Source organism: Lolium perenne, chromosome 2, assembly GCF_019359855.2.
Source record: "Lolium perenne isolate Kyuss_39 chromosome 2, Kyuss_2.0, whole genome shotgun sequence".
In the NCBI taxonomy this organism is placed as follows: Eukaryota; Viridiplantae; Streptophyta; class Magnoliopsida; order Poales; family Poaceae; genus Lolium; species Lolium perenne.
In genome coordinates, this window is record NC_067245.2 from 57,802,104 (window position 1) to 57,809,247 (window position 7,144).

The following is a 7,144-nucleotide window of genomic DNA, read 5'->3' on the forward strand; positions in this document are numbered from 1 at the left end:
GGCCTGGATATGCGTTACTCTTTCTTACTCCGTATCAATCTATTTCTCTATTTATTTGGGCCAGTTGTACTACTACCTGATTGGTACTTTTCTGTCTGAGATAATTTGGAATATGGGTGTCGGTTGTGTGATCTCAGGTGTCGGCATGGATAATCTTTTCAAGAAGATTTGTTTAGAACAAAGGTAATACTGAGTCTTAGTATGCTGCTAAGATATAAGAGCATATCTAAGGGATCCCTTAAATTTTGTCAAAATTGTTCTCAATATGTTCATTTGGAGGCCGCATGGGCATGTGTCCGCCCGACGTCCGCTGCTGCACCCAACGGGCGACCCAAGTTGAGCACCCCATGTCCCCCCTTTGGGCCTTTTTCTCACTTTCATCTATTTTTGTAAGTAAAATATTTTGCTGAATAACATCACAAATAGTTCATCGTGTGAATAAATAAATAACAATGAAATTCAAATAGCCAAGCATCGGCGAACGCATCGGCCATTGCATGCTAGTTGAGCATGATGACGACATGCTGCGTGAACATTCGCTGATTTGCGGCTTGTTACGCGGCGAACCAGGCGGTTCTCCTCCCTATCCCTTTTACGCCAGTCTTGACGATTCTTGCTTTGGGGCAAGGGCTCTTGAACTGTAGACCTTCTCGGTAAAACAGATTAAATGGATCATTATCGAAATGATTCGAATTGTTTTATTTGGCGGGAGCGAGGCCTTGGTTGCAGCGGTGGCGGGGTGGGCCAAGAACGGAGGAGTCCATGTTAGCTAGGGCAGCGGCAACGGAGCTTGGGTCTAAGAGAGGAGAAATATTGTGAGAGGGAGAAGGCTTGGAGTGACTGACCGCCGGGCCTGATGCGGACACAAAAGCACCGCACCTTCGGCCCCTAAACTGCCACGAGTCCAGAGCCAGGGATAAGTGGGCTATATCCCGACGGCGGACAGATTTGGGGGCTGCTGTTGGGAGCTTGATTTAGGCCTCCCATGCCCGCCAGTTCCAAAATGGACAGATGGAAGAAGTTTGGGGGTCTCCCTTGTAGGTGCTCTATGAGAGGTTTGTGTGAGGATCAAATTATTGTGGGGTTTAAACCTGGAAGCCGGTTAAAATGTGTTAGAAGAACATACTCATAGATACTAAGATTGAGATTTTTCAAAATTAAGGGTTCCTTTTTGAACATCTCCGGTCTCGACACATGGATACAAGCAGCAAATAGACAACACCATTAAAATAAAATATGGCGAGACTGCATGTACTTAGTGTGCAAGTAAATGACAATGCACAAACTGCTGATCTGTGATGAGTCACCAACCCGACCTTAACTTATTTAAGCAGTGCTAAACAAAGTTTATGCATGCGCATATGCTGAGGCAGTAGTAATGTTATCCTCTATTGACATGGATGAGTGAGCAGTTAGTTGCACTTAGCTTTCACTCACAGGCAGCAAGAAAGGGCAAAAATTAAAGGAGAAAAGGCAGGGAAGATAATGATGGATGGATAGCTCGATGGAGCACTTGGGTGACTCGGGAGGTGGAAGTTTCCACTGGCCTTTTGGGGGCAGGGACAAGTGAGCCCTGATTCCATTGGCCACTGAAAGATCTCCCTGGCTGATTGGACGACAGTTACATGCCTGCCTTTGCCTTGGCACCCTCTTGGGCTGCTTCTTCTTCCCTATCTGTGTCGAGAGAGTGGGAGAGACACTGCACTGCGTTTGCATGGGAGGAGTGTCCTGAAAGGTTGGCTTGACGCATCATCTAATTATTAAGGTCACTGTCCCTGTTATACGTGAGAATCTAGCATGGAGAGACACCTGTTGCTGGGGAAATCAAAGTTGAGATATTCTCGCCCATGTGAAGGCAAAAAAGGAACCGACTTGATGCAAAGGAGAACGAGGTACACATGGGGGTGGTAAACTATACGGAGCACCTTGGCATCAGAACATGCCAATTGGTTCCGAGAGGATATGTGCAGAATTAATTGCAGGCGAAGAACTTCAGGACAGCGATACTAAGAATAATACAGTTAGCATATACACTGATCGAGTATCTACGGATAGGCTAAATATAGTTCCACGGGTGCCTTGGCTAAAGCAGAGAAATTCGCTAGAACTCCCATCGGGTCTCAGAATCACACGACTCTTTTTAAAAAGAATTGCACACATCCAAAAGATTCAAAAACAACCTCAGATATAAATAACTCAATTTAGTTTCTGGATTTCCCAAAACGGATTTCATGTTTCGTGAAAATCGCAAATAATTTGTGTGTTATGGAAAAAATAACAGTCGCGGACACTTCTTGAAACCTGAAAATGGTATTCTAACTTCTCATGTTTTCTTTCCAACCATATCGCTAATCACTGAATATTTTGAAATGATATTGTTGTAAACATCGGCCACAACACCGCGTCACCACTAAAGATCAAAAGAACCGCTGTTCCAAGGTAGCGACACCTCCATGGAGGGACTACACCACAACGACACCACTGCCCAGTCGGAAAGATTTAAGATTTTCACTCGGGACATGCAGGTTGCCCGTCGTGATACATGTGTCAGCACTAGACGCACAAACGAGTGCCAAAAGGGGAAGTTCCTGGCTTGGAGTGGACTGACGAGGATATTGGTCTTCTAAGGAGGCACAAGGCTCAATAGGATTGATAGGATACTCATATTAACAAGGTATACCTTCTTTTCTGGAAGCTCATTCCCAAAAAAACTTCGAGGTTAAACGTGTTTCGGCTGAAGTGATTTGAGGATGGCAGGCCGATCGAAAAGTGCTTCCCAAGATGCACACGAATGAAGATAAAGTGCGCGAAAAAAAAACTTTTATTGATATGTAAAGCCAATCTAGAGATCCTCAAGCACTACGGTAACAAGCAAAGCTTGGCTGGACTGTGGCCAAGGCGTGACACTTATAAGGCAAATTTTAGTGACATTCGTTAACGTCAGTCTATCTCTAAATACGAGATATCCACATTTCATTCAACCATCCAATTGTTCATGTCAAATCCCACTAACATTTGTTGATGATTAATCTATCGCTACATACAAACTATTCACATCACATCGTGCATTCTTAAAACCATTATATCATCATGTCATTTCTGTGTAGCCTTCAGATTGATGAGACCATAGCAGGATGCTAAGCAGTTATTCCACGTAGATTTAATTTACCATTTTGACTAATCTAACCAATTGAATCGTGCATAGATTAGATAGATATATTAAGGGCAAAGGAGTTAACATCCTCTCAGCGCTCCACACCTCAGCAAAAGTCTACGCACCGTAGATAGTAGATATATTAAGGGCAAAGGATTTAACATCCCCATTCCCCTCAGCTCTCCACACCTCAGCAAAGGTCTATGCACTGTAGAGAGCTAATAACTTTAGCCAATGAGACAGCGTCACGTCTTAGTTTTCCTAATGGTAGCTTTCCCCCAATAATTTTTCAGTAAAAGCTACAGCTTCAAAACTCAAGAATAGTCACTAGCAGCAGTAAATTGTTTTGGCGCGTAATTTCCCTGATGGTAATTTTCTCCAGTAATTTGCCAATAAAAACATGCATCCTGAGCAGAAAATTCTTAAACGGTTATGATGCAGCAGTAAATTTTACGATGGTGCATTTATTAATGGTGATTTCTCAACGATTTTCACCCGACGATGCACGAACGATAATTCTTTCAAAGTAACTTTCGATATTCATATTTAACCTTGCATCCGTATTTTGTTGTACTCCCTTCGGTCTTTTTTAATTGACTTAAATTTAGTATAAAGTTGTACTAAATCCGAGTCAATTAAAAGAGACCGGAGTGAGTATTTTTTTAACAACTTCAACAATAACTCTTTAACTTCGATCTTTGGCGATAATTCTTTAGGCAGTCTATATATTAAGGACGGAGGAAATGACAGCCTCCTAGCGAACAGTCATGTCATGTTTACTGTAGAGGGACGGATTTTATCCAATGAACCACATCACCTCTTTCTTTGATGAAATAGAGAGCAGCTCTCAGGACACGCCGGTAATTTGCTAGAATAATTAGTGTCGAATAAAAACACGCCAGACAATCTTGGGACGCAGATCTTTTACTCCAACAACAGCTACCAACGGTAATTATACTTTTATACCTTTTCGAGGATCCGCACGTGTCGTAGAGTCCCTATTTTTTACCAATCAGATAGAGACACGTCGGCAGTTTGCTACAGTAGTTGAATAGATAAAAAATTGACAGAAATTTCCGAGTGCAGATCTTTTACTCCAACAACAGCTACCCGGCCGTAATTATCCATCATTAACAATACTTTCTCATTGACACGTTATTTTTTACGGTAATTCCCCATTTGTACTATTTTGCTAGAAAATTAACCGATTGAAAATATATAATTCCAACAACAATTACCCGATGGTAATTATCTTGCAATAGTTCTACAACGGTGGTATTTTACCAGCAACGCTCAGTACGCTTCAACAATAATTCTTTGACACAAACTTCCATCCTTAATTGCTTCCCGCTGGTAATTATTCACACTTTAACTCCAACAGGCGCGGCGTATCGCCGTGTCACCCGTCCTAGTAACCCGTTTAGACAAGATAGATTTTCAAAGAAGTTGCAGAGCACGGGGTATGCTTCTAGTTTACTTTTTTTTTGGGCGAAAAGTACTATCTATCTATTAATAATTATCATCAGTAAAAAAAAATCAAAAGTAATATAGATCAGATGTAGGTATTTGGAACGCCTAGCGACAACTACGAGCAAGCAAGCCGAAGGTGCGCCGCTGTCCTCGTCCCTCTATCACCGGAGCCGAGCAAAGCTTGTTGAAGTAGAACTTGTTGTGGTACTCAGACGAAAAATTATCATGCTACGGTCCAAGAACCAACATAACAGAGCAGACACCAGAAACAGAGCAAACCGAGGGGCGTGGTCAGTGAGGGGACGAAATTCTGGATGGGTTTTACCCTATGGCCTCTGTGTCTCCTAGAGCTGTACGTACAGGTTTCTTAGTTAGTTTACATAAGTCCTCATACTCATATTTACACAAATCTGAGTCTGTTTATCGAGTGGCGCACTTGCGCAGATGTGATGATCTGTTTTGGAGTTTATGGGTGAGGGTTGCACTCGGAAAGAGCAGTTGACCTTGTCTCACTAAAGGAGAGTGGCATTAGTTGACCGGGGACAGAATACAACACGAGTGTACTAGTGGGAAGCCGGGTGGTCAACGCCACAAATGGCAAAGGCACTCGCCCGTATCGTGCATGTACATAATACAAACGGCTGCAGCCACCACTGCGCGATGCGTATACGATGTCAACCCATGCATGTATCTGCATGCATGCGCCTCTCACAAGAAAAAGGGCCGGGATCGATGAGCCGCCAGACCAGTGAACGAGCCGCATTGTGCTCCGTTGCAAGAAGCCACCCATCGAAAAAATGAAGTGGCCGCTGTCAACGCCTCAACGCGGACTTAGAAGTGAGTGAGATTGCGCGTGACGGATGATGGTGGGTTGGGGAAGGAAAAGGTGTCAACGCCTCAACCGGAGAGCGATGCAAGATATTTTTCCATGAGCGTGGTCCTTCGACCATCGCGTGGTCGATCGGCTGGTAGACGGCGGCTTGCGCGAGTCGTGAGCGCCCACCCACGAGGGGATATGATCATGCATGGCCGCCAATGTATCTAAATATTAATTAAATAGTCTTTAGATACATCTAAATTTAGAGAAATCTTAGACGTCTATTTATAAACAGGGGTAGTATGTATGCTTTTTTTTTCCGCGCACTTTGTTTCTCGGATGTTACATTGTTGTTTTACGCGTAGTTTCGATTTCTTCCTTTGTGCTACAGTATAACTATTACCCAAACCGTGGTGTGATTTTGTTCCCGCTAGTCTAATGTTTTTTTCACTGAAGACAAGACTATACTAGTTGCAAACTAGTTCTAATACACTTTTGAACAAAATTGTATTCCACTTGCGGCTTTCGTTCCCTTGGCACTCATGATTTGTGTTCCATAATCCCTACATTGCCGCTCCTTTTTTTTACCACTGTTTTGTTCTACATGTAGATTCGATTTGTTCCTTCATGTCATAATTTTTTGACCCACTTTTGTTGGCGTCCGGTCTAAGGGGGTGTTTGGAATGCGCGCGGGCCTTACAAACCAGGGCAAGCCAAATATTTGGCACAACTTTTCCCGCCTGCCGTTTCGCCCAGCCGTTGGTGAGAAAAGTGACCGCATGACCAAAAAATTGGCTCGGATCCCAGAATTTGGTTTCAATCCAAACCCACGCCCACGCCCGTGGTCAACACCAAAATTTTGGCTGGGCAGTTTCGGGCTACAATCCAAACAGACCCTAAATTTTCATTCCCGCGTAGATGTGACTTGTTCCTCATACTCTACAGTTTTGTTACATCTTCAACTGTCACGACCAAGTTCGGATATTGTGCATTTTTTAGTCTCATACCGCTTATCCAAGAAATTTTTCACATGCTTATATACCATGTTCTGCCACAGCAAGTACAAGGTGTGCTCGGAAAAAAAAACAACTTTTTTTGAGAGAGAGAGAACTGCGGAAGCTTTATTGCATAATGTTTATGGGGATATAAAGGTGATCCGGTGGATCAATGAGCCATACATGACGACCAATGTCAAGACTGGTAGACATTTTAGCTAATCTATGAGCTTCCCCATTTGCTTCAAGCCGTTCATGTCGGAAGACTGATTCCTGGAAACTTGATCTGTACTGAGAGATGTCACGCAAGATCATACCATTTTTGCCATTATACATTTGACCATTAATCTCCTTCACCACCGTTAGACAGTCTGAAACTATCATCACCTTCTGTAGATGCAGGTTTGAACCCAAATTGAGTGCTTCTCTACATACATAGGACTCCAGGAGTACTGGATCGGTAACTCTATCAAAGAACATAGCCGAAGCACCTACAAACACTCCCTGATCATCATGGCAAACAACTCCAACAGCACCTCTTGGCGCCGTTTATGCGACTGCAGCGTCGGCATTCAGTTTCATGTATCCTTGTGGAGGTTCAATCCAGCAAGTTGAAAATTGTTGGGCCGCTGACATCTGTTTTGAACTCCCCGGGTGAGTCCAATCTAGCTCCGTAAATATCGCTTGATGAAACAATGGGTGGAGAGA